The sequence below is a fragment of the Topomyia yanbarensis genome, chromosome 3 (genome assembly GCF_030247195.1).
Source record: "Topomyia yanbarensis strain Yona2022 chromosome 3, ASM3024719v1, whole genome shotgun sequence".
Taxonomy (NCBI): domain Eukaryota; kingdom Metazoa; phylum Arthropoda; class Insecta; order Diptera; family Culicidae; genus Topomyia; species Topomyia yanbarensis.
Window position 1 is genome coordinate 206,396,774 of NC_080672.1, and position 17,974 is coordinate 206,414,747.

Here is a 17,974-nt window from a genome sequence, read left to right on the forward strand (position 1 = left end):
CGAAAATTTTCAACTTGTTAAGAAATTTTAAACTAGTTTTAATTTTAAAACAGCAACCCCTCACTGCGTACTCCCTCCGGGCCGGTATGATTGACGATTTTTAGAGTGATTGCATAACCTTTCTATATGAGAAAGGCAAAAAAGTCCAAAAAAATCAATTTTTTTCAAACATTATTTTTTCGAGTTTATATCACATCTCAATGGTTCATGCATTATAAAGTCATTTGGCATCAAAAATACAAATTTGATTTTGAAAATTTTTCATTTTAGGTTATATGGGAATTTGCTGTGTGATTGCACTCTTCAACTCCTAACTCCGGAACCGGAAGTCCAATCAATAAAAAAATCAATTGCAGCCGATGGGAAGGTTGTACCTTTCATTTGAGACTAACTTTGTGCAAATCGATCCGGCCATCTCTGATTAACAGAGGTCATATTTTTTTCCACATACACACATACACACACATGCATACGTACACACACATACATTTTCCTATCTCGACGAACTGAGTCGATTAGCATATGACACTCGGCCCTCCTGGTCGGGATTAGTTTGACGAATTTTAGAGTGAATGAGAAAGGCAAAAACATTTTTAGCAAATGTTTCATAGACATTAAATCAATTTTAACTTCGCTTTCTATTAAATAAAGACCCTCATTACAGTACATCGCTACAAAAGCGAGCTCAATTTGAAAAGAAATCTGAAGATTATGATTGATTACAGAACTCTGGAATTTTCTATTGGAATGATTTCAGGCAGGAATTTGATATTGATGCTATTAGGCAACTGTGAAATCAAGACCAATAGATCAATTACATATCAGGACCCCATTCTGACAATTTATCAAAAGTCCTCATGATGTTTACAACAACAGGTTATCAATGTACGGATCAGATAATTGTTATTGTAATACTGAATTAAATCAGTCTGCATCAATAAATTTTCAATTGCAATCCAATATATTTTTGGGTGTGGTAGGGAGGGAAGTTGTTAAACCCCAAAACCTTCTCTTGGCTACGCCGTTGCTTGGAGTTATTTACTTCACTTTCATTTTCCGATATGATTCCGATCGATCCGTTGGTTATAAGTTAGAAAAATTGCAGTCAGAAGGTTCGTACAAATGAACATTTTTGCACTGATAAGGTATCAAGTTCCTTCCAGACAACTTGGAAGTGTTCGGTGATTATTTCTAGCGGTTGTAGATAGAAAAATGAAATACAAAATTCTTTTTATCGTAATAATGTTTGGCTTATTTCAATGGATTATTACTATATTGAACAATAAATGGGCGACAAAAGGTAATCCACAAACAACAAGCCATAACTTTTAAAGTATTCAAAATAGATATTTTATGTCTTCAGTAAAGTTATTCGCAAAAGTAAGAGCTACAAATTTGCTGAAGGCATCATTTCGATTTAATCACTTCCAAGAAAATTTGTGAAAATATCTCACTCATAGGGAGATTAATCAGTAAAAGCATAATACCAAAAGAAAGGGCGTATTGCCTCCATTATATTCTCCGAAGATATTATTGACCTAAAATAAGCCGTTTTGGCGTTAATAATAGATTACATGTTTTTGGTCATATTTCTGGCAATGGGAAATGATAAAAATCTTTCGTCCGCATTCAATGTTAAATATCTCTTTTGATAATGGTCCGATTTCAACAATCTATAGCTTGTTTGAAAGGTATTCGTTAAAGCTGTCTAAAAACATATAAAGTGTTAATCTATGTTGTCAATTTCGGCAGATAATTCAAAAAAACTGCAAAAAAACGCCATTTTTACGCATTCAAGCATTCATATCTTGGAAACTAAACATCAGAATCAAAAACAAATTAATAGCGTTCATACTGTTTTTTAGTTATTTCATTTAAAATTGGTTTGGATAAGATCGGTTCAGCCATTGCTGAGAAACACGAATGAGAATTTGTCCGTTACATACACACACACACAGACACACACACACACACACACACACACACACACACACACACACAGACATTGTCCCAAATCGTCGAGCTGAGTCGATTGGTATATAAGACTCGGCCCTCCGGGCCTCGGAAAAAATCTTGAAAGTTTGAGCGAATTCTATACATTTCTTTTATAAGAAATGTAAAAAGAATGCTGAATGAAATAAATAATAAGAATGCAATGATCATGTACTTCAAATTAGTCAAATATTCAAAAATTAATAAAGTAAACAAGACGAATGAAATCCATGGAATGAGAAAACTTAAAGAAATTGACTATGCAGAATGGAATTAAAAACCATCTTTGAATCAAGTAAATTAAAGAACTGGATTGTACCAATTTGAGAACAATTGTATCAGAAAGTTATGAATTGTTTTTTGAAAATCCCATTATCCCAAAAATGGGAAATATATACAATAAACTTTCTAGGGCTTCCATTTTTTTCGTTTCCACCTTTTCGATTTCGTTCTTCTTTTCTTGACGGCGTCGTTTAAGATTATCTGGTATTTCTACTTTATTGATGAACCTTAATTAGTTATCAAGAACCTGGAACGTTCAATTTATTTTGGAATTCAATGTTGTCTTTTGGTCTCATATTCCCGGAAACAAGATTTTTAAACAGAATACGTGAATACGCACAATCCAAAATAGTAAAGTGAGACAAGGTCACATGTGATTTGAAGCTCCTTAAACAGAGAAGTGTCAATTGAATTTCAACGAAGTGCCGAGGCCCTGCTAGTGAATATGTTATTGACGATTCAGTTGATTTGCAATACAGTCTCTTTATAGTCATCCTTATGTTTCGTTCGGAATTCTCGTTCAGGAAATACGGATAAAAGAGTCCTATACAAACCAATACACCTAGGTTTTTTTACACGGGGGATACGTACCGCGAAAAAAAACCGCGTCAATTGGAAAATCCGCGTAAAAAACCGCGTTAATTGGAAAATCCGCGTAAAAAACCGCGTTAATTCGAAAATCCGCTCAAAAACTACTCAGCAAAAGACTTAGAATATTTTTGGAAGTTTTTTTGCGCGGATTTCGCAATTAACACGGTTTTTGCAAGTCCTTTTGAATGCAAAAGACTTAGAAGATTTTCGGAAAGATGGAAGAGACGGGTCTGGAAGATTCCTTATGGCCCGCACCCCAACAATATGGGTATTTTCGGAATGGTCTTGAAGAGTAGCTGCCAGAAATTGATCTTTGATGCCAATTTGAAATCAAAGATGGTGACTTCCGGTTTAGCGAAATTCGCTATAACCCAATCAATATGGGTATTTTCGGAATGGTCTTGAAGAGTAGGTGCCAGAAATTGATTTTTGACGTCATTTTGAAATCAAAGATGGCGACTTCCGGTTTAGCGAAATCCGCTATAACCCAATCAATATGGGTATTTTAGGAATGGTCTGGAAGAGTAGGTGCTAGAAATTGATTTTTGATGTTATTTTGAAATCAAAGATGGCGACTACCGGTTTAGTGAAATTCGCTATAACTCAATCAATATGGATATTTTCGGAATGGTCTTGAAGAGTAGGTGCCAGAAATTGATTTTTGATGTCATTTTGAAATCAAAGATGGCGACTTGCGGTTTCGCGAAATTTTTGTAAAAACCGCGTTAATTGGAAAATTCGCGTAAAAAACGCGTTGATTGGAAAATCCGCTTCAAAACCGCGTTTATTGGAAAATCCGCGTAGAAAAACCTCGTAAAAACCGCGCAAAAAAACCGCGTAAAAAACCTGGGTGTATACACAAACTTAGGAACAAAGCAAGTCGAACCCTCTCAGAACACTATAATCATGATTCCAAAAACAGCATTAATATTTTTTTCGATTGTTTATGCAAAAACACGAGATTTACAAATTTTGAATTTGAATGACCAACCAGTTTTTACATTGAATATAAACCCTTGCAGAATCCAAGTAGGAAACTTTCGAATAGTACATGAAGTAGATTTAAAAGATTTAGGAACGACCATTCATTTATTAACCGATGTTGTTTATAATAAAATTAATAATCCTCTATCCAATATAGTTAGGCACAACATAAAATCTCTCAATTCAAATTATAACCATTAGGCCGCTTAACCATAGCCATGCTAGAAGCGTCGACATCACAGGATCCGTTTGGAAATGGATTGGTGAAAGCCCAGATGCGCAGGATCTCCACGTAATAAACAATACCATGAACGAGCTGATTGACAACAACAACATACAATACAGAGTCAACCAACAACTGGGACAAAGAATCAAAACCCTTACAAACAAAGTGAGAAAAATTATAGAAGACAAGCAAACCAACGAACTTATTATAGATGAAATAGATACCCTCACTACTATCATCAACATCGAAACTATAAACAAAATTCTGGAAGAGATACAAGAAGCAATAACGTTGTCGAAAATTGCAGTGACCAGCAACAAAATACTTACCCCTAGAGAAATCAACATGATCAAGAAACTACTAGAAGACCAAGGAGTGAATTTCAACCTACCGGATTAGGCTATCACATACGTTACTCCCAAGATAGCAGCCAACGATGAAAAACTACTCTACATTCTTCTTGTACCGGAACTACAAAAAGAGGAATCAAAGCTCATCAAACTGTTTCCCTTGAACATAAACAACTCAATTATAAGCAGTCATCCAAAATATCTTGTAAAAACCAAAGATGTACTGTACGTAACAACACAACAAAATGCATACGTGCAACGAGATTCATTCTTAACCAGATTGTCCCTTGAATGCATCTATCCAATAATCATGGGATCACCCAGTCACTGTAAAACCCGGTCAGAATACCTAACTACAGCAAACTTCATAGCAGACAATTTAATGCTCATAGATAACGCAATAGGACAGGCAATGACATCGAATTCCGGCCCAGATAACAAAACGTTACACGGAAATCTGCTGGTAACATTCTCAAATGGTAGCATTAATTTCATGAACCAAACATTTACATCGAACGAAACGAATATAAAAACTTCCATCATTTACGGTGCTACATACAACATTAAAAACAATCACACACTGTCAGTAAACGACCTGGAATCTTTGAGTAATGAGACCCTCATCAATAGGAAGCACATTCAACACGTTTATTTGCAACAAGGAAAGCACGAAATTTGTAATTGGAGCCTTTTGGGTGGAATCACATTCTCTACCCTGATAACCATAACATTCGTTCTGTTTGCACTTCTATATTTTAGCCACATCGCTCAAGGACTCGCTAAGAAGATGTCAAAAAGAAGGAAGCCTAAGAAACCCGCCCAGGAACCGGAAACACCAGTCCCAAAATTTTTGGACGCGTGAGGACACGCTTCCTTTACCCCTCGGAGGAGTTACACACTTTAGGTGGCATCGACTCAACCATGCCACCGCTAATGTCAGCAGAACGACCCACCGGATTTCGACCCATCGCGATGCGCCGAGTCAGAGTCACACACTACACCATAGCGCATCATCAACACTTTAGGTGGCATCGACCTAACCATGCCACCGCCAACGTCACGACCCATCGCGACGCGCCGAGTCAGCAGTTAGGACGAATAAAGACTACCGATCGATTAGCGATACAGTCAGTTAATGTTTATAGAGTGTAGAGAGAGGTTTGACAACAGTGAAAAGGAATAACTAAAATGTATCAAGTGCATTAGACTAAGAGTTAAGGAATAAAAAGTTTTTTTTAAGAGACCTAAGAGCCCAGTCTCTTTATTATATGTCACTCGGCCCTCCGGGCCTTCGTTAACTGTTATGTGTCCAACAAAAAAAAACACCTTTAACAGGCCAACGTGGGTACTCGGGTACCCACAAATTGAAATGCTCATAACCACGGTTTCCTTTATCTGATTTGGACACTTTTAGATTTTTTGGATTCAGGAACTCGTCCACTTTTTGATTCTGTATAATTGAACCGGATGAATGGATCTGATTCTTGGTAATGCGGATTTTCCGGGGTAATGTTCCAGTACTAGGGCATGATTTGTAAATTTTAATAATGTCCTAGCAATATTAATATCAAAACTCGTCAAATTGTCTTGGAAGTCTGTTATTTATTGGTACGGGACCCTATGTCAATTTAAAAACCTTAACCCAAAACACCCAAAAGCATCAAAATCGGTTGGAAATTACCTTAGTTATTGGTATTTCAGTTTTGTGGGTACCCGGGTACCCACGTCGGCCTGTTACGTAGTAAAAAATTCAGGAGCCTCTCCTAACTCCCCTTACTATATCAACAATATTATTAACCCAAAAGCTTGACTTAGTAAAGTTCTAAGATGTCACAAAGTTTCAATTTCCAGCTATGGATAAAACTTAGAAATTTCATGAATTGAAACCTAAAAAGGTACCCGGGTACCGCGCCGGATACATAACAATTAAACAGTCGGTTTTCAGAGCAATTGCAATACCTTTCTATTGAGAAAGGCAAAAAATTCGAAATAACATAAAATCTCAACGTTTCATGCATTTAAAGATGTTTGGCATCAAAAATGCTAATTCGATTTCTGAAATTTCAAAAAAAAATTGAGTTCCGGCTTATATGGAAATTTCATATCTGCCCGGAGGATTCAGTCTATATTTCCGGAACCATATAAGCGATCCGTGCGAAATTTGATAGGCATCTGTGGGGATAATATAGCTATCATTTCGGACTAAGTTTGTGAAAATCGGCCCAACCATTTTCGAGAAACTGATATGAGTTTGATAGTTTTGAAAGATGGCCGCTTTTCCCGGACACTTCCGGAACCATCGATGGTGCTCAATGTAGTCAACGGAAGTTCGATTGGCCGCCAGTGACTTAGAACTTAGAACATGTTTCAGAGACATTTTAGCGAAATTTTTACCTCTTTTGCTGTCATTGAATCGGAATTTGCTTTGTGACCGCATGCCACAACTCGTAACTCCGGAACAAGAAGTCGGATCGGGATGAAATTTAATAGCCATTTACGGGGATAAAACACCTTTTATTTGAGACTAAGTTTGGTTGAATCGATTTAGCAATCTCCGAGAAACCGATGTTACTGTTATTCTGTATTTGGATACTTCCGCCGGGGCTGCCGGAGCCGATGATGGTGGCCAATGTAGCCAAAGAGAATTGAATGGCTGTTAGTGACCCAGTACTACAAATCCAAGCAGGTGTGCCCACATTTTAGAAAATTTTTCACCTCTATACATTCATTGCAGAACTTGTTAAAATCGACATTTTCTGTGTGATCGCACTCATCAATCTGTAATTCCGGAGCCGGAAGTCTGATCCATTAGAAATTCAATAGCAGCTTAAGGGAACGTTGCACCTTTCATTTGGGACTAAGCTTGTGAAAATCGGTTCAGCCATCTCTGCGAAAAGTGAGTGAGATTGTGTTCGCGTACACATACAGACGCACATTCACACACATACATACACACACAAACATTTGCCGAACTCGACAAGCTGAATCGAATAGTATGTGTCACTCGGTCCTCCGGGCCTCCGTTAAAAATCCGTTTTTCAGAGCAATTGCAATATCTTTCTATTGAGAAAGGCAAAAATGCTAACATTCACGCTCTTACCCCCCAACGCCATTGTTATCGATAAATAAGTGAATTTAGTTATAAATTGACATGATAATTTATGTATAACGTCCATTTTACCAATCGTCTATTATGTCTTACGTTTGTTATAACTAACGTATATTATGCCTAACGACCATTATGCCCAACGTACGTATGTCTAGACCCCCTTATAACAAACCAAGCAAATTTGGTGCCGCTTGCTTGAATTGAAAAAAAAAAAAATTCTTCTGCAAAAGTAGGGTGAATGCGACAATGCGCGACGTCAGACATAAGTACATTATGCATACGTACGTTAGGCACAAGCTTACATAAGTGTGAAGGTGATGTTTACCAATAACAAATTTTGCTATGTGCTACAATTTTCCACGGCCGTCAAATATGCGTCCCAGGGACACGACATTGCTTTACGCAACAGTTTATTATTTTAAATTCGGTCGACGGCGGTCAAGTAAACTAGTGACCGACCGTTCGCGAGAGAATAATAAAAATGTTTTGAGTTTTAGATTTCGCGATCTTCGGGCTTTTCTCGGAGAAGTCTACACAAGAAGCGATAAAAGTCTTTTGCTAGGAGGGCAGACGATGAGTGGTAATTGAAGGATGAACCGGACGCGATCCAGAGAGCGTGTCAGTCTATTTTAACGTTTGAGCGGCTGTTTCAGAGCTTTTCCGTTTGGTCCTTCCCGTCTTACAAACTATAATAAGCAAAACCAGTGGCGATAACCGCAGGCCACAATTCTCTGAAATTAGGAACGAAATTTCGGACAGGTGCTCTGACATAGACATTTTCTAAACCCTAAGCTCAAGTTTTGCACAATTGACAAGTTGTAACGAGGACTGCGAAGTGCTATTTTGCTGTTTTTGCCTATTTTTCGCACATGAGAGGTATTACGGAATTTACTGTGGATTTGAAATAGTTCGCTACTGTTGTTTTTAATAAAAATCAGGAAGAACGAAAAAGGATAACGTTACTAACGGTGCGAATAGAAGAGTCTGGCCTTCTTCTGAATGTTTGTCTTACTTCGATAGTAAGGCAAACATTCAGAAGAAGGCCAGACCTTTCTGTTTGCACTGTTAGGCGGTAACATCATCCTTTTTTGCTCTTCCAGATTATTATTCTAAACAACAATAGCAAACTATTTGAAATCAAACGTAAATTACGTAAAACTTAGCGCATTTGTGTGTGTGTGTGTGTGTGTGTGTGTGTGTGTGTGTGTGTGTGTGTGTGTGTGTTAGCCATCCTATCTCCCACTGTCCGGCAGCGGTTTACAGAAAAAAGTTATTCCTTTGTATTTATATACATACCTGCAAATAACTTGATTCCAGGGTTAAGGTAGGTGCTAGATCAATTGATTTTCCAATTACCCATTTCGTATACAGGGCAAACCGTGTTCCGAGGTAATCGTTCCATCAACCAGCCCCGCCTTAATGTAATGTGTGTGTGTCAAATGGATTATAACATTACAATAAGACTTTCGATTTCTTACATGAGGTAAGTCATCGACATGTATTTAGTGTATTTAATTGAATAATTGAATTGATATATAAATTAGAATATGTTTATAGAAAAATATACCAGTTTTTCTATGTCACCAATAATTCACAGCGCACTACATCTAGTCTTCGACAGCATATCCTTCCTTCCCCCTCTCGTCTGCCGCGCTGCAAACTACACTCATTGGATATACTCGGTCCATACACTCGCCGAATACTCACCAGAAGTACACTCCTGAGAATGAATAAAAATCACAGCAGAATAAAAGAGACGGAAATAGAAAAGATGCAAACTTTGCACATTTCTGTTTCTCAGTGTGCACCGAGAAACAAAAACATACAGAGTCCGCTCATCACTCACTCCCGTCGCTCGCACTCCGCCACGATTCCCAAGCACACCTAAGAATACATCCCTAGTAAGCACTCAATGAGTGAACGTCCATCACACAAATTCCATAGCAGAAGAAACGAGAGACAGTCAGAAAAAACATGCTGTCGATGAAGCTATCCGTGAAGTGTGCATTCGCATGTATACGGGTTTGTCCGTCTCACTTTCGTAATAGCTTGGTTCTTCTCACACTCTCGTTCGCAGTAACAGCGTTCGTACAGCAGTGCTGAGCGGTGGGCACGGAGGTGCTTTCGTTCGGCTTGTTTTCGCTACTGACGATGCTTCTATGGGGAAGAAAAACCTCCGAGATGCGATTTTTCGGATCGTCACACTCCAGGAATCTATTTCCTTCGATGCATTCCATAATGTCCGACTATTCGACGATCCTTTGGTACACTTTTCCAGAGAAAAAAAAACCCAAAACACGTCCTGAAATGACAGCAATTTGGGAATTTCACTTCACTAACGACCAACCCTAGAAATCACTCGTCTCGAATCGAATTCCGTAACGCCTTGCTCATATGCGAAAAATAGGCAAAAATAGCACCTCGCCGTCCTTTTTACTGCTTGCCAATTATTCAAAATGAAATGAATGTTATGCACTCTTCAAACGGAACTTAAGCTGCGACACTCTAGGGGTTGGAAATGTTTGTGTGTCTGTCTGAAATGTCGTTCCGGATTTCGGAGATTCGATATCCATTTGGTCGTTTCTTGTGTTTTTTTGGAATTTATTTCATTCGTTGTTGCTGGCAATCGAGTTTCAGACGATTTTGAAACATTGTGAACAGAGCTAGCAGATAATCCAAGAGTTTTTGGAAGTATATATACTATATATTCCGGATCTGCGATTGGGCTGCCCAAAATAACTTTTCTAACACGCAATTATTTCGATGCTATTTTTGAAAGCGCTTTTCACTTCTTAACAAATTATGTTTTTTAGATAGAATAGACGTTCAATTCCGTGAGAAACATTTTATATTTTGGTTGAATATTTCAAGCGGTGTGTTTTTAGGTGTCCAGATTTTGTCTCGAACAAGCCTTACATACATTTCGATAGTACGTACGCTGAAATTCTATTACTAATCACGATTTTATTTTTAGCGCGAAGCTCGAGAAATTCGTCAGTTGGATAATGAACTATTGAACCAACGCAGAGCGCAAGAAAGAGAACGTCAGGCGCAGTTTGACAGTCAACGCCAGGCAGCTGCGACTGCTACCTTAAGCAATCCAGATGAAACTGTGGCAATAATCCTTGAAATCAATACTAAACAATTAACTGAAAAAACACTGATTGTCAAGAGTACAACTGATACCACTGATATGTTTTTGAAGGAAACTGGAGATATCAATCAAGATCGTCCAAAGGTAAGCACATGAGCAACTAATACAAGAATAACATTATAGCAAAAGACACTTATTTTAATACGTTCCAATCTGTTTTCTGCCGCATCCTGTATTATCCATGATTTAGACTTTAATTCCCGAACACATCCATAGTTGTGGCGATCAGTGATGGGTACCATCACCTTTTTTTCTTTTTCATTAACGACTAAGAGTGAGTCAATTTTCCTTTTTATGTTTTTAACGACATTAAATTAGCAAGGGAATGGAAAGTGAAGTATCACAAGTACCTTCCGAATCTTCCAATCAGCAACGCGTTGCGGATTTCGCGAGTAATTCCTTGGGACTGCCATCGATCCTTTTCCCGCGTTGGTGGATATCAAAAAGTTCGGATAGGGTGGCCCCGCCAGCTGTTCAGTCAATTCAGCCAACGTAAGGCTGGTTCTGAGTTTGGTACGGGGCTGGGAATCCGGTATTTTGTTTCGCTTTCTCGATTGGAAGTGATGGACATAGATTTTGTTGACTCGAGAATCCTCCCTTCAACACAAATTGATCAAGACGGGCGCCAGTGTTGGGCGAGGAATCCCTGATGCATCAAGTGAATCGGATACGTCCATCAAACGCAAATCTTCCAGATCGGTTTGCAGAACCATCTCGGGAGCACTATCCTTCTGATGTACTAGTGCCCGAAGTTCACTAACGGATTCACGATGTGTGACAATTTCTTGAACCGCCTTTCTTAAAATTGACGAAATTGTTGAAGCAATCCCGTTTCAGTTTCAATAGATTTTGAAAAAGCATCAGACCCCTGAGACGCTAGAGCTTTATTATCGTTGGATAGCTGTCGCAATTTTCGAATCTCGTCCCTTATCTTGCACAAGACACGCAACAGGTTGTCTCCCACGAGCTGTTCAAAAGGAGATCCTTGATTGCCGAAAGGATTGGATTCAAAAATAGAGCTTCCATCCCGGGAATTTATTTCCCGGGAATCCCGGGATTTTTGGAGATCCTTGATTGCCGAAAGGATTGGATTCAAAAAATAGAGCTTCCATCCCGGGAATTTATTTCCCGGGAATCCCGGGATTTTTGGATTTCCCGGGATTCCCGATTCCCGGGAAATTGTGTTTTCTCATTCCCTGGATTCGGGAATCCCGGGAAAAAAGATTTTTAATTTATTCCATAAGACTTAGATTCTCCAAATGAAATTCTGTAGGAAATATCTTTACCGCAAACATTTGGAGTGAGTAGTGAATGCCGATTGTGCTTTTCCAACTGATTTGCAGATCAATGGACTATATATCTTTAAGGTCACTGATGTTTTCGTGATTTTTTTAGGTATATAGTCCACGCCATACTCAAAACACTGCTAAAGAATGTTGCATTCATCAAATTTTCATTCAAAAATGGATTAATTTGCCGGCCTTTATACCGAACCATTTCCTTACAGTAGCGTTAGTGATGCGCACGATATCTCTGCCACCGATGAACCGATTGATCAGATTTTTAAAAATTCTTTTGATTGTTTTTTTAATAATAATTTAATAATAGTAATTTTAATCTTGAATGAAAGGGCTTGCAATCAAATTAGTAATGGAAATTGCGTTACTTTCTTAAAAAATCGATGTGTGTTTGTTTCAAAACTTGGAATGGTTTGTAGTGATATCATGCTTAACGCAAACGCTATTTAAAATAAGGAATGTTTCTAGAACGACTGCAGAAATATTTGGTCGGTTCATCGAATGCATATTTCTTGAGCGTTTTTTCAAAAAGACATATCTGCAATGAGTTACTCTCTTTGTTTACTTTCTCTTCTGTTAATAATTCGGTCACTTTAACATTTATCCTCTCATTGCATAATATGCTAGTTAAAACCACCGTCTTTCGATCTGTACTGTAAAATAAGTGAAAAGTGTTAAAGTGAAGCCGTAAAAATTGAAAGAGAAAGTGAACAAAGAGAGTAACTCATTGCAGATATGTCTTTTTGAAAAAACGCCCAAGATTTATTTTATTTGTTATACTGTAACTGTAATATCTGTAAATTTTTGGATGTATAAAAAGAGATACATAACGTTGCATCTGTCCAATATACTGCGCATCCGAACTCTTTGAATGCTTTCAAGGATGCAGGCAGGATTTTTGAAAGGATACGATCAAGCAATCCAGATACTTGCCCGTTACAGGAAATCGATATATAATAGGCTTCATCCATCGCTGCACAGTTCGTTCATTATCTGCTTTATTTTGATTCGCACTTAATTCGAAATGATGCTGATCCTACTGTGACGGAAATGGATTCCATGTATAAACGTTCCTCTTTTGATTTGTATTTGTATTTAAAATTTGTGTTCATCTGACACTAAGTCTTAATGAACTAAACTAAAAATAATTAACCTAATGTAACAGCAAACGGTGACGAAATTGTGATGAATTATAATTGAGGTCAAAGTGCTCGGCAAGCTCGTTGAAGCGACGAACCATCGCCAAAATCGGACTATTAGCAGCGTAGTTGGTGTTTCGCATTTCGATGTGTAGTAATGTCCGAGGGCGAAGAACACGGGTTGGGGCGTAGAGGTTGATTTGTCCAAGGAGATCGGGAACATCATACTCAGCCAACAGAAGCTTTGATATGAAAATGGCCTGCGAAGTATGTCTACGTTCTTGCAAAGTATGTAGTCCTAATAGTCTGCAACGGTTCTCATATGGTGGCATGTTCAACGGATCATTCCAAGGCAATTGACGTAAAGCATATCGTATAAATTTGCGCTGGACAGCTTCAATCCTTTCACTCCACGTTGCATGATAAGGGCACCAGACGATGTTTGCAAATTCCAACAGCGAGCGCACCAGTGAGCAATATAAAGCCTTGAAACACAGAGGATCCCGGAATTCGCTAGAAATTTTGAACATAAAACCTAGAAGTCGATTTGCTTTGTCGATGGTCGCTGACAGGTGATTGGTATAAGTTAGCCTTTCATCGAGAATAACACCTAGATCTTTTACGTGGTCAACGCGTTGCAGCTGAGTTCCGGCAATGTTGTAGTTAAAATTAAGCATGTCTCTTGTACGATGAAAACTGATGACAAAACATTTCGTAACACAAAGGATCAACATGTTTCTTTGACACCAATTTTAAAATGTATCAACGAGACACTGTAACTCACGGCAATCGGCTTCATTCCTTATCACAAGAAATATCTTCAAGTCATCGGCGAAAAACAGTTTCCCTCCACGCTCTAATGCGCATCATTCACGAACAATGAAAATAGTAATGGACCTAGTGTACTACTTTGGGGAACTCCGGAATTATTGCAAAAAGATTCAGACACGTTGTCGCCAATTTGCACGACGCACTCGCGGTGAACAAGGTAGGATCGAAGCCAGTGGCAGAAACTCGAGGTACATCCTAGTTTATCAAGCTTTGCAAGCAGTATCTCATGGTTGACTGTGTCGAAAGCGGCCTTAAGATCTGTGTAGACCGTGTCCACCTGGAGTTTCCTGGATATGTTTTCAATGCAAAACGATGTGAAGCTAACTAAATTCGTCTCAACCGATCGACCAGGGAAGAATCCGTGCTGACAAGGGCTTATGTAATGTTTACTAGCAAAAAACAGCACCTCGTTGATAAGCGCTTCGAAGATTTTCGACTCAACTCTCAGCGAAGTGATTCCCCGGTAGTTCACGATGTTGCTTTTGTCATTTTTCTTGTGAACCGGAAACATAACTGAAAACTTCCAATCATCGGGAAATTTTTGCTGCTGAAGCGACATATTGAAAAGGTGCGTCAGTGGGATCGCTAAGATATCGGAACATTTTTTCAGAACAGCAGACGGCATAGCACTTTGTCCTGGAGCATAAGACGATTTTGTTTTCCGTATTGCAGAGAGAACCGATTGTACTGAAATAGTGAATACATCCATATCCACTGCCCCAATGGGAACATCACGGGTCGCGTTTTCGAGCTCGACGGCAGATGGCACATCAGTCGTGAAGACACTTGAAAAGTAGCTGGCAAATAGGGAGCATTTTTCCGCTACTGTAGTCGCTACTTCGCCATTGTAGACCATCCTAGACGGAAGACCCGTTTCCTTTCTCTTCGTTTTAACAAAAGCCCAGAATCCCTTCGGATTTCGTCGTAAGTTTTGTTGGATGCGGTTCACATATCCTTTGTACAGCAATTTATTGTAACAGCGGTACTCATTACTGGCGAGTGCGAAAAAGCGCTTGAGAATAGGGCATCGACGATTTGTGTACGCACGTAGGGCTTTGGCGCGGGTGCGTTTCAGATTCCGAAGCATGGCGTTAGACCATGGAGGCTTCTTGGGAGGTTGATATTCTGGCACGGATTTTTCAACACAGTCAATGAGTAATCGGTTATAGAGATCGACTGCAGCATTTACATCAACTTGATCAAGTAGTACACTCCAGTCAATCAGCGATAGGGTGCGACGTAGTGCTGCTAAATCAGTTTTGCGAAAATTACGACGATTCACAGCTAAAGCTTCTTCATATTGTGGTGAACTAATTATGGAAATGGATATTTCCAATGCGGGATGATAGTTATCCAAAGGAACGATAACACTGGAAGCTTCACTCACAGAACACTCAGGCAAAGCATTCTCATTGACGAACACAAGGTCAAGAAAACGGGATTGATGGTTGGAAATCGTGCTTACTTGATTTAGTCCGTGAAAAGCCATCCCGTCCAGAAGTAAGCGGCTGGCAGGATTTGTTGTCGAGGATAACGGGTTAGGGTAAGCGTATCCACGTCCAGAAGAAACCCACATCAGTCCTGGTTGGTTGAAATCACCAAGAACTATTATCACATCGATTGCATCTGCCTGAGAAGAAGCATGTTCTATAGAGTCGAGATGGAGCTGCGTAATAGTGCAGTCAAGTCGCTTTTCTGGAGGAATGTAAACAGCTCCAATAAAATAGCTCTTCGTCTGCGTAGTAATCTTCGTCCAAGCAACTTCAATGCTTGATGAACTATCTACACCAAATTCACAGGAGGCTAGTGCAGAAGAAACAGCGATCAAAACTCCCCCGCCGCGACCATGAACACTGTTATGTGCGCTTCGATCCGCACGATAAACCGCATAAGAATCCCCGAAGAGCTGCATCGATGTAATACGATCATCAAGCCAAGTTTCCGTCAGAACATAAATATCGTAGTCGCCGTCAAGAGCAGCCAAGTAGAAGTCCTCGATTTTCGTCCTTAGCCCTCTGACGTTTTGGTAGTATAGCCGTAAATCGTCAGTGCCACGTGGCAATCGTGCCGACATGCTGAAGGGGCGTGATGTACCCGATGGCATGCTAGAAACCAAAAGGTTTTCAGGAAGCGGATCGTCATTTAAAGCAAAATACTCGCCTGGAAAGGGAGTTCGGAAGACCCCCTCACGACTTCCGAACGCAGGGCCGGGACGATTGAGCTGGTCGCTGGCTGGTAGCACGACTGCGTCGGAGCGCTCGGAGGCTTCCGTAGTACGGTATAACAGGCGTCCCGGTGATGGCAGCGCAACTTGAATTTGTTTGTGTAGTCTCGGCGATGGCGGCGAAATTATTCTTCGTCCAAACAACAGCAAATCGTCGGAACGAGTTGTACCCGATGGCATGCTAGAAACCAGAAGGTTTTCAGGAAGCGGATCGTCATTTAAAGCAAAATACTCGCCTGGGAAGGGAGTTCGGAAGACCCCCTCACGACCTCCGAACGCAGGGCCGGGACGACTGAGCTGGTCGCTGGCTGGTAGCACGACTGCGTCGGAGCGCTCAGGGGCTTCCGTAGTACGGTATAACAGGCGTCCCGGTGATCGCAGCGCAACTTGAATTTGTTTGTGTAGTCTCGGCGATGGCGGCGAAATTATTCTTCGTCCAAACAACAGCAAATCGTCGGAACGAGTTGTACCCGATGTCATGCTAGAAACCAGAAGGTTTACAGGAAGCGGATCGTCATTTAAAGCAAAATACTCGCCTGGGAAGGGAGTTCGGAAGACCCCCTCACGACCTCCGAACGCAGGGCCAGGACGACTGAGCTGGTCGCTGGCTGGTAGCACGACTGCGTCGGAGCGCTCGGGGGCTTCCGTAGTACGGTATAACAGGCGTCCCGGTGATGGCAGCGCAACTTGAATTTATTTGTGCAGTCTCGGCGATGGCGGCGAAATTATTTTTCATTCAAACAACGGCAAATTGTCGGACATGCGTACCGATGGTGGTTGAATTATTCCGTCATAGCTGATTGAACTGATGATGGTGAAGCAGGCTGATGAGTATCGGCCTGAACTGGCGACTGATCTGGCTGCGGATAGAGGGGTTTCCAAAAATTTCCAGCTGATACGGTGCGATTGCTCTTGAATTCGCGGAAAAGAATTCCTTCGGGCCATGTTGAAGCAGATAGGGCTCGCGCCTTGAGCTGAGGTTTGATTCCAACTTTAAACGAGATGAAATTCATTGTGCTTACGTCACGATCCTTTGCAACAAGTCTAACGACTTCCACGTCATCGGTGATAAGACGCTGTTTCGCCAAAATGGAAATTTGGTCAACAGAAACATCGCGTGCAATACGTGAAAGGTAAAGCCAAAACTTCGGTGTACGATCAGCTACTGTTATCGTGCCAAGAGATGGTGAAACAGGCATACCAGTACCACGTAATAGAGATGAGACATTAGATTTAGCCCCATCTTTATTAGGGAAAAGACGGCGAGCTTTGTTACGACTGGCTTCGGCAAATGGACGTTGAGTAGTCTTCGGTGTCAATGAATTAGAATTTATAAGGGCCATAAAATTCGAACGAATCTCCAACTTCAACTCAGTTAGTATTTCACCCTTAAGTTGTTCGACAATTTGGTTGTGTGCACCTAACACCTCTTCCTGTCCAACCTCATAGGCAGCTCTTACAGCTTGTCGATGACGCTTATCGGACATCAGATTAGTGCAGGATTTGCATAGCCAAAATATCTGCTTATTATTTAAAACATCGTCAAAGCAGTTTTCGGCAATCCCGCTGTATTTGGGATGAAAAGTAGCATTGCAAAATCCACGACAGGAGATGTGCGTTCCCGCAATAGCATTTGCACACGAGTGGCACAGCAGCGTATTCATTTTCATTCAATCACACCACACACCACACAAAGCCGAACTGTTGTGATTGCACGATTCTACGAACAATGCCGCCCCACAAGCTACTGCTGTCTCGTAAATGAGCGGGTTGATAGGGCAGCAATAAAACTGA

General features: G+C 40.3%; 1 protein-coding gene across 2 annotated transcripts in view; it reads left to right on the forward strand.

Annotated features, from left to right (window-relative positions):
• Positions 1-17,974, forward strand: part of LOC131689268 (voltage-gated potassium channel subunit beta-2) — a 1,724,569-nt gene that overhangs the window by 733,421 nt on the left and 973,174 nt on the right. For both annotated transcript variants that reach the window (XM_058974245.1, XM_058974247.1), the window contains one exon: positions 10,509-10,772. The gene's annotated coding sequence lies outside the window, so the exon portion shown is untranslated. The remainder of the gene's footprint in view (positions 1-10,508; positions 10,773-17,974) is intronic.